Source organism: Suricata suricatta, chromosome 5, assembly GCF_006229205.1.
Source record: "Suricata suricatta isolate VVHF042 chromosome 5, meerkat_22Aug2017_6uvM2_HiC, whole genome shotgun sequence".
Lineage (NCBI taxonomy): Eukaryota > Metazoa > Chordata > Mammalia > Carnivora > Herpestidae > Suricata > Suricata suricatta.
In genome coordinates, this window is record NC_043704.1 from 50,972,619 (window position 1) to 50,982,224 (window position 9,606).

At 39.4% G+C, this 9,606-nt stretch overlaps 1 pseudogene; it reads right to left on the bottom strand.

The window, feature by feature from the left end:
* Positions 1-1,174: 1,174 nt before the first annotated feature.
* Positions 1,175-2,721, bottom strand: LOC115292805 (annotated as a pseudogene).
* Positions 2,722-9,606: the final 6,885 nt, after the last annotated feature.

Sequence of the window (9,606 nt, forward strand, 5' to 3'; positions counted from 1 at the left end):
TCTCTCTCTCTCTCTCTCTCTCTCTCTCTCTCTCTCTCTCTCTCTCTCTCTCTCTCTCTCTCTCTCTTTCTCTCTTTTAAGGGGGTACATTTTATTAGAAACTTTAAATACTCTTCAGACAGACACAATGTCCCCAGTCAAGGCTCTCATGTGGTCTCCAGTGCAAACAGATTTTGGGATTAGGGGCAAGGAGGCGGGTAGCGTGGAAAACTCATGCTAAAAGGATCCCTTTTGGGAGCCATCCTGAACTCACTGTCTGAGTGAAAATTCCTGGTGACATTACAGCAAGTTTGCAAGGTTTCTTGCCACCAGGCGGCGACCAATATCTACCCTCTTGTAAGTATCATTCTGCTTGAGCACCAGATCTTGGAGTGCCTTGCTGATTAAAATTAAGAACAAGCTGTCTTCTCCTTCTGACCTTGGGGTGGTGGTTGCACCTGGTCAGGGACATCCCAGTAATTCAAGAAGACTAGCATATAAGGTTGTCACTAGGTCTACCCCTACCTTCCATTCTGCCCTGAAAAACCATATAATTAACTAGTAAACTCAATACCTCCTGGGCTAGGGTAAATGTTGCAAAAGTCAGCCCTGCAACTTATGCAAAGTATACATCATCTGTCCTTGTGGCTGTGAGGGTAGACATTGTATCTCCTGGGGATCCTATTTTTCTGGGTACTTTCTCTTACAGCAATAGACAGCCTAATGACCCTTACTCATAAAAGACTGACCTTTACTAAACAATGTTGTTTGCCTCATGGTTAAAGGTCGCTTTCTTAGGGCTATACTGGAAGTTGTATATCTTGGTATTATGCATCCTATGGAAAAAATGCATACTTAAAAAACACTTGCCCTTCCCATATAATAAGCATGAGTGTCTGTAGCTAAGTTGTTTATGACAATCATTACTACTAAGATTAGAATTTTAACTTCTGCAGAATCCATGCTCTGAAAATTGTGCCGAAAAAATTATTTATGAGAAATCATTTACTAAACACATGCTGCTCTTTCTACTCCTTGTACTTTCACTATAAATAAAGCTTGAGAATCAGACAGAGCAGAGATGCCTGCCTGGTGATCAGAATGAAACTTTAGGCTCTCTCATCTCTCTTGTGCCAACACTGTTCATCCTTCAGAGAACCCTGGACCTGCTGGAGTTGGACTCTGGCAGATCCCCTCATGAATTCTCTTCAGCCGGCTTGTCAGATTGTCCATAGCTTCTTCAATGGGTCCCACCATATAGAAGGGCTGTTCTGGGAGATGGTCATATTCACCTGCCAAAATCTGTTAAAATCCTTTGATGGTCTCCTTCAGAGGTATCACCCTCCCCGTGTGATCTATGAAAACCTCAGCAATCTGGAATGGCTAACACAAGAAACTGTGTATTTTCTGTGCATGGTATATAGTCAACTTGTCTTCTTTGGAAAGTTCATCCATTCCCAGGATGGCAGTGATGTCCTAGAGAAATTTGTGGTCCTATAGGATATTTTGTACTTCATGGGCAACATCATAATACTCATTTCCAACAATGTTGGAATCCAGTATTCCAGAGGTGGAATCCAGAGTATCCACAGCTTGATAGACACCCAACTCAGCAATAGCATGGGACAACACAGTGGTGGCATTCAAATGGGCAAGGGACAGGGTCAGTCAAATCATCAGCAGGTAGAGAGATAATAGATCCCTTCTTGGTGGCAGTGATTCTTTCCCCCGTGGTACCCATGTCAGTAGCCAGGGTTGGCTGACAGCCCACAGCAGGAGGAATTCTGCCTAATAAAGCAGACAGCCTGGGTGAAGTGAAATATGTTACAAATAAAGAGCAGTGCATCTTGACCCTCTTGGCCTCTGAAGTATTCAACAACAGTCAGTCCATCCAGAGTCACCTTGTCATGAGCACCAGGGGTTCATTCATTTGACCATATACCAGCACTACATCAGTGGTAGCATCTTTTAAGTTGATAACACCAGGTTCAATCATTTAATAGAGCAGGTCATTGCCTTCATAGGTCCTCTCACAAACACCAGCAAGCAAAGAGTAACCACCATGGGCTTTGACAACACTGTCAATTAACTCCATGATCAGTATTGTCCGGCAAACTCCAGCACCACCTAAGAGCCAAGTTTCGACTCCCTTGGTATAGGGATCCAGCAGATCCACGACCTTGATACCAGTAACCAGGATTTCTTACTCAAAACTCATCTCCATGAACTCAGGAGTCTCAGCATGAATAGGTGCAAATTGTTTGGTTTTGATGGCGCCTTCCTCATCAACAGTTTCTCCAGTGACATTTATGATTCTGCCCAAAGTTTCAAAGCCAGAAGGAATTTTGACTGGTGCACCAGAATGTAAAACTTTCTGGTCTCTAACTAAGCCTTCTTTACCCTCCATGGCCTTAGTCCTTACTGTGTTCTCACCCAAATGCTGAACCACCTGCAAAACCATTCTTGTCTCCTTGCTTTGCACTCCAGTACATTTAGGATGGGTGGCAGTCTCTCATCAAACTGGACATCCACCAGTGCATTGATGACCATCAGCATATCCCCAGTGGCAGTGCCTTGCTTCAGGGAAGGAGATATTTAGGCAGCATAGTCTCTGGCAAGCTAGAGTGCTGCCAGGGTTGCCTGCAGTTAGACCTAGGCTTGGTGCACCAGCACTGAAGGGTCGAGTCTCCACAGAGCCCTGGAAGCCAATGTAGAGGCCACACAACCTACAAAACCCAACATGGCAGATCCTTGGAGTAGACTCTAACTTTCATTTTCACAGTTTCTCTGTAGCAGGAAATGCTATTGATAGCATTTTACCCACAGTAGAACTTTTTTCAAAATTGGAGTCCATCTTCTCAAACCCTGCCACTGCTTTAACAACTAATAAGATTTAGAAATCTTTTGTTGTCATTTCAATAATGTTCACAGCATGTTTACCAAGAATAGTTACCATCTGAAGAAACCACTTTCTTTGTTTATCCATAAGAGGTAAATTCTCATATGTGAACATTTTATCATGAAATTACAGAAATTCAGTCACAATCTTTACGCTCCACTTCTAATTTGAGTTATTTTGCTATTTCTATCATAGTGAAGTAATTTTCTCCATGGAAATCTTGAGCCCCTCAGTGTCTTCCATGAGTATTAGAATAAACTTCTTCCAGACACCTGTTAATGTTGATATTTGGCCTCTTTCCATGAATCACAAGTGCTTTTAATGGCATCTAGAATGGTGGATCCTCTTGAAAAGATTTTCAATTTAATTTGCCCAGATCCATCAGAGGATTCACTATCTATTGAAGCCAAAGTCTTACAAAATGTGTTTCTTAAAGAATAATAATTGAAAGTCACTCCTTGATCCATGAGCTACAGAATGGATGTTGTGTTAGTAGGCATGAAAACAACAATGCATGTCTCATTGTGCACTTCCATCAGAGCTCGTGGGTGTCCAGGTACATTGCCAATGAGTAGTAATATTTTGAAATAAATTATTTTTGTTTTTAGCAGTAGGTATCAACAATGGGCTTAAAATATTCAGCAAGTCATGTTGTAAAGGGATGTGTTGATATCCAGGCTTTATTATTCTATTTCTAGAGCACAGGCAAAGTAGATTTAGTGTAATTCTTAGGCCCTAGAATTTTCAGAACAGTAAATGAGCGTTGGCTTCAACTTAAAGTCAACAGCTGCATTAGTCCCTCATAAGCAAATCTTTGAAGCCACTCACTGACTTCTCCTCTCCAGCTATGAAAGTTCTAGATGGCATTTTTCCCCATATAAAGCTCTCTTGTCCGCATTTAACATTTGTTATTTAGTGCAGCCACCTTCACTTATTATCTTTAGCTAGATCTTCTCAATACTTGCTGCAGCTTCTACATCAGCACTTGCTGTTTCACCTTACACTTTCGTGTTATGAAGATGGCTTCTTTTCTTAAACCTCATGAACCAACCTCTGCTAGTTTCAAGCTTTTCTTCTGTAGCTTTTTTTACCTCTCTAGACTTCACAGAGTTGAAGAATGTTAGGGCTTTGCTCTAGATCAGGCTTTGACTTAAGGGGAATTTGTCGCTGGTTTGATCCTTTATCCAGACCACTCAAACTTTCTCCATATCAGTAATAAGATTGTTTTGCTTTCTTGTCATTCATGTGTTCACTGAAGTAACACTTTAGATTACCTTTAATAACTTCTCCTTGGCTTTCACAATGTGGCTGTTTGCTGTAAGACACCTAGATTTTGGTCTATCTCAGCTTTTAACATGCCTTCCTTACTAAGATTAATTAATTATAACTTTTAATTTAAAGCAAGGGATGTATAATTTCTTCCTTTTATTTAAACACTTAGAGGTCACTTGGCCTAACTTCAATATTGTTGTGTCTCAGGGAAGACAGAAGAGAGAGGCCTGAGGACAGGGAGAGAGATAGGGGAACAGCCAATCAGCGGAGCAGTCAGGCACACAGAAATTTTAGTGATTAAGTTTGCAGTCTTAGTTGGGTGTAGTTTATGGCACCTGAAAACAATTACAATAGAGCCATCAGAGAAAGGATATCCAACATGGTGAAGAAGTAGGAAAACTTGAAGTTCCCTTATCCCTCAAACACAGCAGTCTAGAGGCCAGAGGACTTTGAATTCCAAGAGTCCAGGTTGCAGAGTAACAGAGACATCTCCAGGGGTCCAGGAGGACAATCTGGCCAACCATAGGTGGGTGATTGTGAACCGGGAGAGAAATTACTGTCAGCATGGGTACAGAAGGCAGGGATCCCCTCTGCAAAGAGACAAAGGAAAGAGAGGCTGTGGAAATGTAGGACTGTATTTGGAAAAGAGAAAAACATGGACACAGGAAAAAAATGGAGAAAGATCTAATCTCTAACTGGGGGGCTTCCTCTGGACTAGGGCTAGCTGCCCTGTTCATGGGCCTGTGGAGGAGGGGAGCCAGCACCAGGCTTGGTAACTAGTTCAGAGGAGCAGTCTGCAGTGGGAGAAAGCAATCCCCTCCCTGGAGTGCAGTTGGAAGAAGGTACATAGTTGTTCAAAGGACAAAGGACTCAGCCTGTGCTCACCAGCCAGAGGCCATTTACCTGCAGGGTGGAGCAGCAGGTACTTCCTTGGTACAGAGGTGCATGGAGCAGGACCCTTAAGACACCAGGGCTTAACTCCCAGCCAGGTTCCAGGGAGGTGAGGGATTCAGCTGAGTGGGACAAACCTTCTGTTTCCTGCCCATGTAGCACTGAGAGGAGGCCCTTCAGTGGGGCGGAGTGGAACTTTCCCAGATTTAGGGCATGTGGGGCAGGACCCTTTAGGACATCTAGGTTTAAATCCCAGATGAGTCCCAGGGAGGTGTGGGACACTGTGGAGCAAAAAACAAAACAAAACAAAATAAACCCAAAACAACAACAACAAATGGCCTGCCTCTTTAACAAATGCTGTTGCAAGAACAAAACTGAAACATGCAGAAGAATGAAACTAGACCACTCTCCTACATCATGAACAAAAATAAACTCAAAATGGATGAGACCTTAAATGTAAAACAGGAAACCATCAAAACCCTAGAGGAGAAAACAAGTAACAAACTCCTTGGCCTAAGCCACAGCGATTTCTTGCTTGACACATCTTCAAAGACAAGGGAATTAAAAGCAAAAATGAACTATTGGACCTCATAAGGAAAAAGCTTCTGCACAGCAAAGGAATCAATCAACAAAACTAAAAGGCAACCGATGGGATGGGAAAAGATATTTGCAAATGACATATTGGGTAAAGGGCTAGTATCTATAAAGAACTTACCAAACTCAGCATCTGAAAAATAAATAACCTGGTGAAGAAATGGTCAGAAGACATGAATAAACACTTTTTCCAAAGAAGACATCCAGAAAGCCAACAGACACATGAAAAGATGCTCAGTGTCACTCATCATCAGGAAAATATAAATCAAAACCACACTGAGATACCACCTCATGCTGGTCAGAGTGGCTAAAATGAATACATCAGGAGATTATAATTGCTGGTGAGGATGTGGAGAAACAGGTACCTTCCTGCACTGTTTGTGGGAATGCAAACTGGTATAGCTGCTCTAGAAAGTATTGTGGAGGTTTCTCAAAAAATTAAAAATAGAATTATACTATGACCCAGCAATAGCACTACTAGGAATTTATCCAAAGTATACAAGAGTACCAATTCCTAGGGGAACATATACCCCAATGTTTATAGTAGCACTTTCAACAATAGCCAAATTATGGAAAGAGCCTAAATGTCCATCAAGTGTTAAATGGATAAAGAAAATGTAGTTTACATATACAATGGAATACTACTTGGCAAAGAGAAGGAATGAAATCCTTCCATTTGCATCAATGTGGCTGGAACTGGAGGGTATATTACTAAGTGAAATAAGTCAGAGAAAGATAGGTATCATATGATTCACTCATATGTGGAACTTGAGAAACTTAACAGAAGACCATGAGGGGTCTTACAAATAGAGTGGGAGACAAACCATAAGACACTCTTAAATACAGAGAGCAAACTGAGGGTTGGTGGGGGGAGGACAAGGTGGAGCAGAAAATGTGTGATGGACATTGAGGAGGGCACTTGTTGGGATGAGTAGTAGGTGTTGTATGAAAGCTAAGTTGACAATAAATTATATATAAAAGGAAACAGCAGAGATCACTGATCACAGATTATCATAACAAATACAATAACAATTTAGAAGTCTGAAATACTGTGAGAATTACCAATTGTGGCACAGTCAGAACATGAACAAGTACTGTTGGAAAAAAATGGTGCTGATAAACTTGCTTGACACGGGGTTGCCACAAATCTTCTATTTATAAAAAATACAATATCTGTGAAACCCAGTAAAGCAAAGGACAATAAAATGAGGTATACCTGTATATTTTTTTCAAGCACATATAGAACATTTACAAAAATTGGTAATCTACTAGGAGAGAATGGGAGATTAAAAATGACAATATCACATTCTGATCCCAATGTGACAGAAAAAAATTATATCTAAACTCTTTTCATTTGGAAATATCAAAGCATATTTCTAAATAACTAACTGGTAATGGAAATTGTAATTGAAATAAAGTAAGCAATTAAAGAAAAGTGAAAGCTTTACACATTATCACAGAGAAGACCAAACAAAGCTCATCTTTGAGGTAAAGTTATACCATCAGTATACATTTACATATTGAAAAATATAAAGTATGGCATAAGCATTTTGCTCACATAATCAAGAAACAGTAAAATCACAAATTAAAAAACAATGATTGATTTAAGGAAAATAAAAGTCAGAGCTTGGAAAGCAAAATAATCAAAGACAGGTGCCTGGATGCCTCAGTGGGTTAAGTGTCCAACTTTGGCTTAGGTCATGTTCTCCTAGTTTGTGAGTTCAAGCCCTGTGTCAGGCTCTATGCTGACAGCTCAGAGCCTGGAGCCTGCTCCCCTCCCCCTCTGCCCCTTCCATTTGTGTCTCCCCCCACTCTGCCCCTCCACACTTGTGCTCTGTCTCTCTCTCAAAAATAAACATTAAAAAATTATATGTTATAATTCAAAGAAAACTCTTCTAACATAAATAAATAATGGCAAAATAGTTAGTGAGATGCTGTGACCATATAAGAAAAGGATGAGTTAGAGGCACCTGGGTGGCTCAGTTGGTTAAGTGTCTGACTTCGGCTCAGCTCCTGATCTTGTGGTTTGTGAGTCTGAGTCCCGCGCCGGGCTCTGTGCTGACACTTCACAGCCTGGAACCTGCTTCAGATTCGGTGTCTCCCTCTCTCCCTGCCTCTCCCCTGCTCATGCTCATGTCTCTCTCTCAAAAATAAACATTAATAAAATTAAAAAATAATAATCAAAGAATTGTCAAGACCATAATCTACCAAAACAGATAGCCCATAATCTTGACTAAGAAAGGAAGAAAGTATAGGTAAGTAACATGGAATTGAAAGGACAAATATCGCTTTATATAATATGGAAAAAAGAAAATCACATTAAAAAATCCTTATGTCCATATTAGTAAAAAGTTAAGCAAATATTTATTAGACAAATGTATCTTAAAATATTTTTTGAAATTTTAAATAAAATCAACCTCTAAATATTAAAAATATCAAATTGGCAATTAAAACTCTAGCTACACAAAAGTGGTCGGTTTTCAGATGAGTTTTATCCAACTTAATGATCATACTAAATCATAGTATATTTTATGAATACAGATATATGTAACAAAGTATAAAGACATGAATGTCATTAATAGCTACCTGTCATTATTCTTGCAAGGAAAAAAGCACAAACAGATGGAGAATAAAACTTCAGCTATATCTTTAATGTTTAATTGACTAAAAAGAGAAAATAGACATTTGAAAAAAATAAAATGTTAATGTATCTTTCAGCTCTATGTTGCATAAAATGAAGCTCAGAACAAATTTCACCAAAATGTGCCACTTCGACATGGGAACTATTTTGAGCTGAGAGCAATTAAGACCCGGCAAACTGAAGAAAACTAACTTTTCACCTCTCCCTAGGCCACCTAACATAACTGAGATAAGGGCCTGGCCCAAAAAGAGAGCTACTCCTAAGAGATATTTCTTTTTTATCTGAAAGAACTCTCTGTATGGCAGAGTGAACATCTGATTACCATTTTCTCTTCCTTTATTGTCTTACGAATCACCCTCTTTGTCTTTGAGGCCCTAGGCCTCTATCCCGTTCCTCAGGCCAAAACGGCATTTAAGCCTCAATTGCCCAGCAATTGGGTTTCATATTCTTATCCCTGTACTATTTTTTCTCCTGCCAATCTGTTTTATGTTACTGTGATTATTAATAGACTGGCCAAAGAACATAGAAAGTTAGAAGGGATTTTTTTTCCTCAACAGGTACATAAACATATGTTTTATTTTTCTGTAAATTGTGTACTTAAATTTTTATTTAAAAGATAAATATGCAAAATAGAATGTGGATAGAAATATATAAGCATAAACCAATGAAGTGCTTAAAAAATTGTTCAGCAAGGTAGGGGAGTAGCAGTGTCACAGATTGAAAGCATAATTTTTCTCCCTTATATGGCTGATGAATAGCTTGAACAAAACTACATTTTGCTAAGAATTTCGTATCATTAGGCATTCAGGCAAAGGGCAAAAAAGAGCTTTTGCTGATCTCTCATAATCTTTCAGGCATTCAGTTTTCCATGAATTGAACATACATGACTTATTTAATCTTTATTCCAAATCCATAGTGAAGTAGCATACCCAAAACAGAGGGAATATGTGGTTCAGGAAAGGCAAATAATCTGCTTAATTTCATACAGTGGGTAATTTATGGGAAAGGGATTTTAACCCATATCAGTTTAACTCCAAAATAGATGTTCTTTTTACTATAGTTTAGTCATAAGCTAATGATGATGATGATGATGATAGCTACTGTACCATTGTGTTTAGTTATTGAATCAGTTGCTTATAATTGTCATATCTCAATTAAGTATCAAAAGGACTTTATTCATTGTATTCTCTCATTTACACATAAATAATTTGATGTTTAGAGAGATCAAATAAGGCATCCAGTATGTCGTTGCCAGTGTGCCCCAGAACCACTAATAAAGCCCAGTTTGAAGCAAAGGCTTGACACATTAAACACTAGATTGACTTTCATA